We start from the raw sequence: 14,235 nt of genomic DNA, 5'->3' as shown, positions 1-14,235 counted from the left end.
CTCCTCTTGTCAGGTATTTTTCATAGTTAAATTTTAGTTCTACCTTGAAAAAGTCTGGCTTTTCCTCTTGGTAATTTATCTTTTATAGTTGGCTTCTCTTCTACATTGGTGGCACTTCTTCAATTTCTCTTCTGTACTTTAGTTTGATAGCTTTTAACCTCCTACCTTCTTATTTTGACAATCACCTGAATAGCTTTGTGTGTGTTTTTGTGTGGGCATTTAGGTTTTCATGTGAGTAGGTGAAAACATTCATATCATTTAAGCAGCAGTATTAATGTCATCATGTATTACAGGAGTCTATTGGTTATTTGAAATTACACGGTGGCAATTTCTTGTTCTCAAAGAACACCCACTAGGAATGTCTTCTCAAATCCTGAAAGCAAACATAGAGTAACATCTTGTGCATGCTGTGTTTGAAAATTCTTCCACACTAGCTGAGTTGCAATTTATTTTTTCTGCAAGCTGAGTTGTCACCCTTATTGTATGTGTTAGAGTCTGCCTGAGCAGAAAGTCTAACATTCCTTCCCATTCCTATTGTTTTCTTATAGGGATTTGCCAAAAAGAGATGTAGTTTGCATTCATGAATGGCAAAAAAATAAGTTAATTAGATGTTTGGGGAAATAATTATGGAAATATGTTTTAAGAATTCCATACATGGGCTGTAAAATAAGACAATGTAGCCTCTTGCTGGGTTTGGATCGATAATCAGTACACAGTCATAGGACTCATTTCTAAGGAAAAATTGTAAACAAATAATTTAAAGTTACATCTTACACAATTATATGATGTTTGATGGTGTCTGAAATCACTTACCATAATCAGGGGCTTTTCCGACTTTTCTAACTTAGCAGCAGAGAAAAGGAAATATGAATCCTTGGGTAATTCAGGGTATAGTCTGTTGCTTCCTGATCCAAGCATGAAATTTCTTTGAAGTCCTGTGATTTCTCATAAATATTCATAAACATTTTGCATTTTATACATGTATATACATATTTATTTCAATACAAAATTAATATGTCCCTGTCTCCTTGAATAAAATGATGCTGGAAGATATTCCAACTTTATTCTCTGATTTCCAGTAGCTGGGGGTTTTGCCAATATCACCAGGGTGCCCTCCAGGTTAAGGGCATGCAGTGATCTGGCTGATTTGTCATAACAACCCCTCCCAGTATTCCAGGAAGGTAGCTCTTCTTATCCTGAGGGCAGGAATAGAAGCTCAGAAATTTTAAGTAACCTGATTCAGGTGAGCTGTGGTGTCCAAATGATTTCAAGTCCCGGAGCTCTGGTTGTGCTACTCAGCTGCCTGAATAAATAAACGTCTATCCTCAGTGCTCTCAATTGAGCCCGAAATAAAATCTCTTCTGTCAGCACCTCAGTGCTTCTCCACACCATCACCCAAGCCCAAGAAATTTAGAGACATGTTATAGAAGACTGATATTTTTCAGCTGGACTATTTTTTGCTGCAAATAAGCTCTGAAAAAGGTCACTGGCATTTGGTCATTTTCTGGGTGAGGAGCAGAGATAGAAAGAAATACGCAAATATGGTCCTTTTCTCTGCAAGTTAATTCACTTTCTAATCCACTCACTCACTCAACTCGCTTACTCTGCAGGCATGGACACATTTACCAACATTGCAGGCACCAAGTTCTAAGCACTGTGCTGTGAGATTTAGTTGCCGTCCACAGATAAATCATAATTCAATTGTTCTCTTTTCTTGTTGTTTTTTAAAAAATGTTTCTTTTATAGACTACCGAGTGAGATAGGTAGAAAACTAAATATTGAAAATGATACAGTGCAAACAACTCTTTCATTGAGGTATGCTCGGGGTTTTATGAAAATACAGAGAACTTGTAGCAAAATGAGAACGATCAGTTAGGGAAGGCTTCCAGGAGGGTGGGAAGTGAGCTGAAGTGTGAGGGATGAGTAGAAGTTGACTAAATTAACTAAGACATGCAGAGAAGGAGGAAGAGTGAATGAGTCAGGGAGGGCAAACTGGTTTCCTCAAATTGCTAGTTCTAATCTCATGGTGGAGTTAACCAAGGGAATAAATTGAGGTTCATTTAGAGACCTGGTCCAGCCTCTGGTAGGAAGAGCCTCCAAATAGAGCCATGTGTGTGCCATGGCCAAGGCTAAGCATTAGCTACACTGCCCTATTATCAAGGGATTATTGGATATGAACAAACAGGAAAATTCAAGTTTAATTATTGTGACTTGTAAGCATGGAAAAAAGTAAACCTGATAAATTACAACATTGGAAATATACTGCAGAATTAACCAGAAGTTAGATATTTGCTCATTTCTTTTATATATTCTTATCTCTTCTCATTTAATGGAAGAAAGTTGTCATTTTATTTTTCCTGTGAGAGTCTAAAAATGTTATTGTTCTTATTTGCACATTTATGTGTTATTTGCTACCTTGGTCACAATGACATCTTCCTTATTTTTACAAAGTATTCTAAAAACCTGAGATATGGGAAGACTATGATCTCTTTGTTAATGTAATTCATATAAGTATGGTTTTAATCTATTTTATCTAAACCTGGTGCCATCTATTCAACTCTGAGTTTGCATAAAATACATATTTCTATTGCCCTTACAATACATGACATTTTATCAAAGTGACCCATGTGCTCCTGTGTGTTTCTCCTGAAACGATACCTCCTGGGTTTTTGTAACAAAGAACCTCAAGTGTCTGAAGAGAAGTTAATGTTCTTTCTTTTGAAGACTGTGAGTTTGTGAGATCACTCACTAGGTGACTGAAACCTGAAACATCATAAAGGTATTTTCAAAACTCAGGCATTCTGTGAATGAGATATGAAATGAATTTCATGCCCATCAGCTCCCTGGAGCCTTGTCACAATAGATAAGGCCAAATGGAAGGATGCAGCATTCCTTCTTGTGGGCTAAGTTAATAACTGAATCTTAATTTCACTCCAGGACATAGAAGCTGCTACATCCTGTCGTTTTTTGATCTCTTTATTCGTAAGAGTAAAAGTAGAAATACCTTTACATCAGACCAAATGATGACTACATCTATGTGTGCTCTTCCACAATTAGGCTTAAACATTCATTCAAAACTCCCTTCTTCTGGATGGGCTTCTTGAATTATTCCCACCATCTGATTCCTGTAATATTTTATTTATATGGTACATTGATTGCATTAATGATCCCAATCCTTCACACCCCACCCTTCATTCCGTATCTTCAGTCTCGGCAATGTGGATTACAGTTCTTAGTCTTCAGGGAGCCTGTTTCCCTGACTCTTGATTCTAACTTGGACCGTGTGATTTGATTTTGCCACTGCATAATCACAGGCGTGATGCAAGTAGAGGCTTGTACAAATGTGGTCCATTTTCATCTCTTTTGCTTCTCTGACTGCTCTGAGAACATGTCTAGGCTAGCCTGGTAGAGAATGAGAGACACATGGCTCAGGTGTCCCTATTGTCCCAGCTGACAGATAACCAACCACCAAACATCATTATTGTGGCAATAACTCACAGATGACTATGTGATTGCATGACCAACTCTGCCAAGCCCAGTTCACATCTGCTGAATTCTGAGTTAAATCCATGTTTACTATCTAATGACATTGAGATTTTGTGTTTGGTACACAGCTGTATTGTGACAATACATAGCTGATAATTCCTTTTGTTTCTTTATATTTTCATTATGCTTTATAATTTATAGTATAAATATGTACTTATATTATGCTTTTGTCACATGTACAAACTTATTCCACTATCCTCTCCTTTCCCCACCAGCTTTATTTTAACATCTTCCACTCAAAGTTTCTACAAAAGCTACCACACGGCCCTTCACCCACTTCTGCTAACAAGACTGTATAGATTAAGGCTTCTTTTCTGTTTCAAGGACAGATAACTAACTGGCTGGCCACTAACCAGATTCTATATCTAATCAGAAGAAAGAAATTCGATTAAGGCAGGTGAGGTGCTTGCTAAAGCTGATAGAGTGACTAAGGTTAAGGATGGTAACCATGCTGGACCGTGTGCTTAATTAGTTCATTGTTAGATGAAACAGGGTGCAAAAGAGAAGCCAATATGCCAAAGGAAGCAAAGATGTGAGACCTCAGAGTCACTCAGAAACAGAAAGGGTAACTTGTTCCTTATTCTTCTCTTATCCTGCTCTGGTTTTCATGGGCACGGCCAGGAATCCTACTGCAGACTCTGAGATTCCCTTTCACTTTCAATAACCAGCCAGACTTCACCCTCTCTACTTCTTTTTTAAATAAACTTTAAAAATGGTTAAGATAGTACACAAGGTTTCTATAAATCCTACACTCAATTTTCCCTATTATTAACATCTTACATTAATGTGGTATATTTGTTACAATTAATGAACCATTTTTGATACTGTATTATTTACTAAAGTCCATACTTTATTAAGGTTTCCTTAGTTTTCAACCTAATGTCTTTTTTTTTTCTGTTCCAGGATCCCATCTAGGACATCACATTACTTTTGATTTTCATGTCTCCTTAGGCTCCATATGCCTGTGATAGTTTCTCATTTTCTTGTTTCGATGGCTTCAACAATTTTGAGGAGTACTGGTTAGGTATTTTATAAAATGCATCCTAGTCAGAATTTGTCTAATTTTTTAATAATTACATTAAGGTAATGTGTGTTTGAGAGGAAGATCATGGAGACAAAGTGCCATTCTCATCACATAAGATCAAAGGTACATGCTATCCACATGACCCATTACTGGTGATGTTCATCTTAATCACCTGGGTTTGTCAGGCTTCTCCACTGTAAATTTACTTTTTTCCTGCCCTTTTCATACTAGACTCTTTAGAACTAAATCACCATGTGCAGCCTCCAACTAAAGAGTGGGGAATTATGCTCCCTCTCTTGGAGAACAGAATATCTGTCTCTATTACTTGGAATTCTCCCGCATGGCAGACTTGTCTATTCTATTCCAAGTATTTAGTCATACAATCATTTATTTATATCCACATAATAGATATATAGAGAGAGTTATGATATTTATTTTATGTTTTAGGTTATAATCAATATTATGCTATTTATCCTATTGTTCAAAATTTTCTCTTTAAATCTCTGGTATGTTAGTTCTTCAGTTGGCTCTTGTGCCACTTTGACTCCTGTGGGGGTTTTTATTTGCATTTCTTTACTTTCTGAAACTACAAGAAGGCTCTCCTGATACTTTTCATTAGAGCTAATTTGAATAGGTTTCTGTTGCTAGCATTCAACAAGCTCAACTGAAACATAGACTTATTTTGGTTTTTAGTTTCATGCCCTTCCTATGAACCTATTTTTTTTTAATCTACTCACACTCCACTCAGTGTATATAAGCATTTGTTCACCGTGTGAGTACTTGTGTGTAGTGTTTATTAGGTGGGAAGACTGGCAGGAGGAAGAGAACTATGTTGAAACAGAGGGGAGAAAAACAAGAGTAAGGAAAAACTGGCTCCCAGAACACCCAAGAGAAAAAGTCAGTGAAGAACCAAGTACTGCTCTACTTGCTTGCCAAAGGAGAATATAGTTATGTCTCAGCATAATCTTTTTATTATTTATTTATAAAATTTTTTTAGGCAAGGCAACCCTTGGATGACCTCATGGATTGCAAGGACCCTGTCAGTTTACCATCCCTTATTTTTTATTTTTTATGCCTATAGCACCTGGTCTTCTTAGGTGGTCTCCCATCCAAGTATTAACCAGATCCGACCCTGGTTAGCTTCTGAGATCAGCCAGGATCAGGCTTGTTTACGGTAGCATAACCATATACTCAACATAGATTTTTAAGACTATTTAAACTTTATACTAATTATAACTTCAAACTACCCACATTTATTATATTTTAATTTTTTTATCAATAGCATAGATAAAAAAAAAACCATAATAAAATAAGTCAAAATACCAATAGGATGTTATCTTTTCATCAGAATGAGTGGAGCAGAAGCTGTTTTGGTAGCATTGTTTTCACAGTGAGCCCAGAAGGAATTTACATATAGGAATAATAATGGATATAATGTGCTGGTTACTCCACTAAGGGCTTTCCTGAAACACTAATTAATACTCGGAACAGAGTAATGTCATTAAGATGGCAACATAGGTTGTTCCAGACTCTAGTCCCCCTCATGATAACAACTAAGAACTATCCATAGATAAGACACCTTGTGAAAATCCCAGAATCCAGAGTGAGGCTGAAGCATGCCCTTGGACCACACAGAGAAGAACCACATTAGAAGGGTAAGAAGAATGGTTTCACATTGACCCCATCCCCGGGCAAGTACAGTACACCACCAAGGGAGCGGCTCAGGGCCTATGGTTTCTCCAATGGGAAAAGGGAGCCCAAAGGGGATATCCAGTTTCCCCAGTGTTGCAAGACACTTTCTAGGAGGCTTACTTGGGTCTCATCTCATGGGATAAATGAGTTGTCTATAGGGTTCAATGATTGGGGATCAGATAGTAACCAGAACTCAGATCTTAGCAGGCTACATTCCTGCTTGTAGCTGCACCTGAGTAGATACCCCAGCCAGTGGCTCTGCCTATCCTTAGAGCTGAGCTGATGGTCCCGCCAAGTCCGCAAACTCGGTAGACAGTTCTGCCCAATTGAGGACTCTAGCCAATAGGCCATACTGGTCATAGAACTCATTTGATGGCCCATCTGAGCACAGAAGCAGACTCAAAGCCAACTGCTGAACTTAATCTCTAGTCCTTTTCCACTAAGAACATGGCCACTGATGCCTAGCAACCAATGAGTGCATCCTACAGCTTGTTTGGGCCATAGAGCAAGATCACAGTTCTGCGCAAATGCTGAGTATAATCTCCAATTTCATCCTACCAGTCCCTAACCATCTTAACTAAAAAACATGACAAACACATAAACTACCTTCCTCACACAGATCAAACTCTATAGACTTAGCTTTTATTGCTTTCTTCATAGAACTTATTATTTTCTGGAATTGTAAAAATTTTTATATTTATATATTATTATCTCCCCAAATAAGATGTACACTGTGGAAAGACAGGAACTCTATTTCTAGCTCACTGTTGAATTTATACTACCTAGAACAGTGTAGATGCTCAGTAAATATTTGGTAAATGAATAATTGAATAGTGTTGACATATAATATTTTCATGATAATGGAAGTTGATTGGGTAATTCTGAGCATATCCAACAGATGTTAACAAAGACTTAATGATATTGTGTAAAACAATATATTCACCCATGAATAGCCTATATCCATTTTACCATTATATAATTTAGGGAAATATCATTATAACCCCATGATTGTCCTTCAGGCATAAACTATATTTGCTTACTGTACCATGCAAATATAGGTACATAAAATTAATTATATTCTATGGGAACAAAATAATTCGAATGAAAACAAATGCGGCAAACACTTACATGACTATAAAAACTAAATGTATCTTTATTTTCAAGAGTAAATTTAACATTCATTTCACTGATAAAATTGTAGAGTAGATCAATGCAGAAGTCCCCAAATTCTCATTAATACCTGTACATGGAGTAACAGACTAATTGTTACCACGACAATTATAAAGCCTATAACTTACATACAAAGTACGGCTTCTCTCCATTAAATATTTGTAAAGCATAATGAGATGCTTTCATACCACCACAATTTTATGTGTCTATCATATCGTCTATATTCTGGATTATATGCTATAAAGTCAAAACAATTAAAACTTAAATTAAGCATGGAATAGTTATCTGTTACTGTGCATTTAATAGTTATCTGTCACAGTGCTTAAATTAAGCATGGAATAGTTATCTGTTATTGAAGAATTCACACCAGCCCTTAATAGATTGTACTCGGCAGTCTTGAATAGAACTATTTTAGTAATTGCTTCCCTTGACCAACTTGATAACTGCTGATCGGAGCTGCACATTTTCTTCAACGATTAGAAAGTAAGTTAGGAACATTGTATCAGATTCATGCAATTTATTCCATATGTAATGGGAAGTGTGAATAGGTGTGGAGGGAAAAACTAGAACAAATTGGCAGCGAGAGATCTGGGTGTTCATTTCTGAAATGGAAATAGAAATAATGATTGTTTCATTAAAAAACAAAAAACAAAAAACAATAGTCTGCAGCCAATTAAGAAATAAAAACGAAGTATTTCCATTAATGCTCCCACATGTGCCTCTCCCCCTGATCACTCATCACTTTATATTCAAGTTCAGGTCGGCAACATGAACTTTCTAACATTTTGGTCACAGGCTTGAGTGACCTTACATAGTATTCTGTTTGCTTGTGAAAGATCTCATTTATGCTGGTTGTCCCAATGTAATTATTTAATCCTACGCTTTCTAACTCTAAAAGATGTCTTGATTTATATTATACATTATGTACTCACCCTAACACTTGTCCATGTGCATTACAAAAGATGCCAATTAGCAAATGCTGCTGAGAAAAAAAGACTTTTAAATAATTGTCAGTGTAGAAATATAACGATACTGTTTATATTTTCCCACAAAATTATAATCGACATCATTCGGCTTAAGATGGCAATGGCTTGTGACAATTGAGTTCCAGAATTTACTTAGACAAAATTTGTGGTAGATTTCCATGTGCCATATTGATGTATTTTATGCACACAAACACACACAGGCACACATACTTAAAGTAGAATTATAGAAGGAAGGCCCAAGTTGTTTACCCACTGTGGGTTCAGTGATGCTCAGACTTATGTAGAGAACTGGTAGGATGAGCCTGCCTCTAGAGTGATTGCCAAAGTTTACGAATCTGATAAAAATGTAAAACCTGATAAAAATGTGAAGACTCATAAACTTTGTCAAAGAAAAGTAAATTCACTTAGTGTGATTATGTGTGAGTTTAAGTGTGAATGTATGTGTCTTTGTATACATCTGACTCTGGTGAAAAGTGACCAGGTAATTATAATTTAATAATATCTAAGAGTGATTATACTTAAACTTTTCCATAGTTACATATTCATTTACTTCAACTCCTCTAGTATAATGTCTCTTTCCTCCTTCCCTTCTTCCCTCTTTTTTCCCTCTTCCTTCCCTTCCTTCCTTCCTTCCTTCCTTCCTTCCTTCCTTCCTTCCTTCCTTCCTTCCTGCCTTCCTTCCTTCCTGCCTTCCTTCCTTCCTGCCTTCCTTCCTGCCTTCCTTCCTTCCTGCCTTCCTTCCTGCCTTCTTCTCTGCCTGTACCTATTTGATCCATGTATAAATATAGAAAAGTATAAACTTGACAGTTGATCAAACTTTCTAGATTGTTCCTGCCCAGAAATCATACTTTCAGCCAAAAATACATAGACCTTATCACATATAGCTAAAACTTATAAATTTATCTCATATGCACTTATGATAACCTTGTATTTTAACTTGTCAATAACGTGTGTGTGTGTGAGAGAGAGAGAAAGAGAGAGAGAGAGAGAGAGAGAGAGAGAGAGAGAGAGAGAAACAGACAAAGAGAAATTTTCATATATTTAAATCTAGTTTCAAAAATAGAGTGTAAGGTCCTTTTGGTACTCTATAAGGAACTATGGATCAAAGTCAGGAGAGATTCTGGGCCTACTTCTTCATGTACATGATAGTGCATAATTTAACAGTGAAAGAATGAAAGCAGGCAGAGTTGGAAAGAGATTCATAAGATGGTTTATAAGCCTTGCTTTCTTTCTCCCTTGAGTCTCACCCCATGAAGGGGTGCTGTTCCCAAAAGCAAAACCAGCAGTCTCATTCTGCCTGTTGCTAACATGGCTGTTCCAGATGTTTCACTATAATCTTATGGGCAACTTGTGAATAAGGGCTACAGTGCATTAGTGGCCTTGCTGTAAGAGATAATGATTTTCTTCCTCACTAATACAGGAAATAAAAGATTCCATTCACTCTCAAGTTGCCATTTAAACTATACAAGTCTTATACAACAGAACCAAAGGTTTAAAACACAGTTAGTAAACAAGCATTTTCTAAAAATGTAAGGTAATGCTCAATCAGGACACTCTGCCCAACACAGAATAAAAACACTGAGACAAACAATGCACCCCTGCTTCCATAGATCAATTTATAGATCCAATGCTTCTCTCAATGTGAGGACAGTATGACATTATAGTCACACAAAGAACACAAACCACAAGGTCAAATGACACTGCGCTGGCCACACCTCACCTGAATTTCATTACCATTTCTTGTTTCTGCTTTTATTAGCTATAGGGTGGTTCTGTCCTCTGTGGAACACATTTTCAATATGAATTCTCATACTTATAGGGATATTAGCTCTCATATAATAGCTTTTTATGATTGTCTATATCATGGAATTATGGTTTAGAACCATGTGGATAGTCCTCATTTAATGAATGTATAAGCTCGGCACACCCAGATTGGCTGACCAGGTAAAGTGGGAGAAAATTGTTTATTTGATTTAGAAGATGGAGGCTCTTTTTGGTAATAAAAATGAATATGTATTTGCAGGCTACAAATGGAAGATTATGCTCAGGATGAAAGTAACTAGAAAGTCTGAGGAACCCAAGGATCAAAACCAGACATTTTTTAGGACCTGGCTAAATGTAGTATCAAGACATTAGTTAATAACAACAATATTGGGATTTGTAGAGCTTTTTATAGCTTAATAAGTATTTCACACACATTTTCTTATGTAATCCAGGTAGAGCTCAATCAGGGGCTTGTTATTATACCCATTTTACTGATGAAGAAGCAAGTTCAGATAAGAGTAATGAATTTCCAGTGGTCCTAACTCTGCTGCTAACCAGCTCAAACAAATAACCTAACCTGCCAGTGTCTCAGGCTCTTTAGTGGATAACATGTGTGCACAATAATAACAATACTTAGCTCATATTGATATTATGAACAATAAATGACTTAATGATGTAAAGTGCAAAGAGTAGTGTGTGTAATTCAGTAAGCCTCAATAAATATTAGCTAAAGATTGTACTGATTGTATGAGGAATGATTAAGATTTAAATTTAGGTCTTCTGACATCAAGTCCAGGGAGAACTCTACTGTGGTATAACTGTTCTTTGAGTAGAAGGGTATGAAATTGAATGAGAGGCCCTAGATTCTGGAAGTGTTTGTAAGGGAAGGGAAGCAAGCAAGAGAAGCTCAAGTTCAAGGTCTAAGCAATAAGGATAGGATTATTAATTTGACATGACTTGAAAGAGATGGTTTGATATTAAGGTCAGCCGCTTCTCTGGGAGTTTGACCTGATGCCTTTAGAGCCAGGACTATTTTCCAGGAACAACTAAACTGAGATCTGTAGGCAAAGGTGAGAGGTGACAACTGGGCTGTTCGTGACATCGTGCTAGCTAGTCTGGATGTCATATAAACTTAAAGAATTGAAATCTCAGTTTTCTCCTGATTCTTAATAACAGTTAGTATTAAAAACTGCTTTTAGACTGTGCCCTGGAAACTTTTGTAGCATATAAAAGACAAAGGTTAAAAAACATGTGTGAAGTTCATAATGTGATTGTAAAAAATTGGGAAAAAAAACTATATAATCTCTACTTATTAATCTCATAAATCCTGGCATATTTAAAACTCATAGCCTATTGCTTCTAATACGGGATATAAGAATTTGAACAAAAGAAGGAACTTTCTGTCTATGGCCATGCCACCCTGAACAAGCCCAATCCCATTTGATCTCGGAAGCTAAGAAAGTCAGGCCTGGTTAGTACTTCAATGGGAGACCACTTAGGAAGACCAAGAGCTTTAGGCGTAAAAATAAAAAAAGGAATGGTAAGCTGACAAGGTTCTTGCAGTCTGTGAGGTCAACCAAGGGTGGGCTCTCCTAAAAAACATAATAATAATAATAATTGCAACTTTCTGCATTGTATTCTGCTGAAAGTGATTAACATTTAATAGTTCTGATTTTCAGCCAGAGTGTTAAATGTCTGAGTCTCATATCTGTAGCTGAAAAAAAGATTCCTACTTTATAGAGTTGTAAAACTCAAATGTGCAAATACTTTGAGAACTGTATAATGTATAATAATTATCCACCCATTTATCATAAGCTTGTCTTCCTGTTTATTTTTTTAGTTGTCTAATCCTAAATGTTCCAAGTTTATGGGCTGAGGATGATGGTGAGCCATATAGCTTGAAATGGCAATGCAAACTTGTTATATGAACAAAACTTCTGGAAATGCACTTTATTTCCAATTTATGGGTAGCACCAACATGCAAAGGTGTGGGAAGACTAAAAGCAGATTGATCAGGTAGGAAGGAGGCTGTTGTGAAAGGCTACTTCAGAGGAAATGGATCCTCTATAACTGAGAGGATGTGTTTGACAGGTCAGAAGGAGAAGCTGTGTTTGTAAAGGGGTATGGAGTTCAATCTTAGATGTGTTCAAAACCTTGAAGCAGAATCTCAGAGTCATCTCTGATTTATTCATCTCTATGCCATTTCAAGTCATTTGCCAAGCTCTGAATTGTCATCCTTCTCAATAATTGACAAAAATCATCTTTCTTTCATTTTTTACTGCCAAGACCCTCCTCATTTCTTGATTGAAAACTGCCATAGGCTCTTCACTGGTCTGTCTGCCTACACTCTTGGTCCTTTTTAATTTCCTTAGCCACACTATCAGCATTTAAGGTAGTTGGTATAAAAAAATACAGTCTTTCCCACAAAACTCCCAATTCACAAGCATTTGTAGCTTATTGATCTCTGCCCTTTTGTTTAGACCCAGTGAACCAATGGCATCACTTTGGGAGGCAACTGCTGTATGCCGTACTTCATCACTCCTCCAGTTCAAATTTTACATGAAAACTCTAAGGTCCCTTGTGATTCCTGTCAAAGGGCACATCAAAATAAATAAATTATTATTCTGAAATTGTTACAAAGCCTTCAGGGAAGTGATGTTTAATACTGTGAGATGTGTAAATAAGATTTATTGAGTGATAAACTCATAGTTTAAATAAAGTTGACCAGGTGATCATGAAACATTCATATAAATTTCACATAACAAAGTTTTCATTTGATTAAAATAGTTTTAGAAACTCTACTGAGGAAAAAAGGCATATGGAACATTCTGGCAAATTTGAGAATGAAAAAAAAGCATTGCTTAATGTCCCAATGATGGGTAGATATGTATTGTAAATAGTCACAGAGAGAGTATATTAATTATAGTTTGATTGTGAAATAAATATGAAATCAAAAGAAGGTTCCTAAAGGGGTATATAACCAGCAGTAAAGGCAGTACTTAAAATTCTATCAATTGACAATTTCATAAACTCCTAGAGTGCATAATATCTTTGATTTTAAAAAAATACATGTGCCTTCTATTAAGGGAATTTTCTTAATTTCTTCTTATGATTTATGCAATCTAGCAATCTTCAATGATAAAATTATAAACAAATAAGTTTTTTGAAGGTCATTTCAATCACTATCTTGCTCGATATGTCTGTATGCTCTTGACCTTTAAGCATTAAACCAATGGTTGAGCATCACAATTTTGAAGGTCATTAACTGTGATGAATCTATGATATAAAATTAGATTGAGAGAAAGAAAGTTAAAAGCTGTCAATAACTGTAGTGTGTTCTATATGTAATAGACAATTAAAGAGTAAAATCTCACATGATCATGTATACATATACATTATATACAATGTGTTTGTGTCTGTTTGTATTTGTATGTATATATACGAGAGAGAGGAAGAGAGGGGTTGGGAAGAAAATAAAAATTCATTACTATTACTGAAGGAAGGGAAAAGTCAGACCATTGATATGTTGCTTTTTGAGTGGAAATAGGTGGTATGCTGATAGAAGAGCAGGAGTTAGGGTAGGATTAAATCAAAATCAGTCCAATGGTTACTTTATTACATCTGGGGCCCTCCAGTCTCCCTTCTAAGATCCTGTATATCTTATTTTCTATCTGGGAATGCTATACACAACTTGGTCAGCCGAGAAACTTTTGGTCTTAGATAAAATACTTTAATTCTATGTAATTTATTTCACCAGTCTGAAACCTCATGTAGTAGCTACATCACAGTAGTAGAGTTGAGGATTGTTTCTTTTTCAGAGATGTGAGGATTTATGGTACCCTATCCATGAAAAATGTATCATCTCCTTTGCATACACAAAACAATTAACATGTGGCATTTTCCTTAGTCATTACTTTTCTCCCCCTGCCCACTCTGCAAATTCTCTGAAAGCAAAAATGACCTTATTTACCTTTATAATTCAAACAGTAAGCCCAATGTCTTGCACATAGAAGAAGCTCAATAAATGATGATTGAATTTAAGGAAATTTGGAT

The sequence above is a fragment of the Rousettus aegyptiacus genome, unplaced genomic scaffold (genome assembly GCF_014176215.1).
Source record: "Rousettus aegyptiacus isolate mRouAeg1 unplaced genomic scaffold, mRouAeg1.p scaffold_m13_p_12, whole genome shotgun sequence".
Classification (NCBI taxonomy): domain Eukaryota; kingdom Metazoa; phylum Chordata; class Mammalia; order Chiroptera; family Pteropodidae; genus Rousettus; species Rousettus aegyptiacus.
This window is presented reverse-complemented; position numbering follows the sequence as displayed.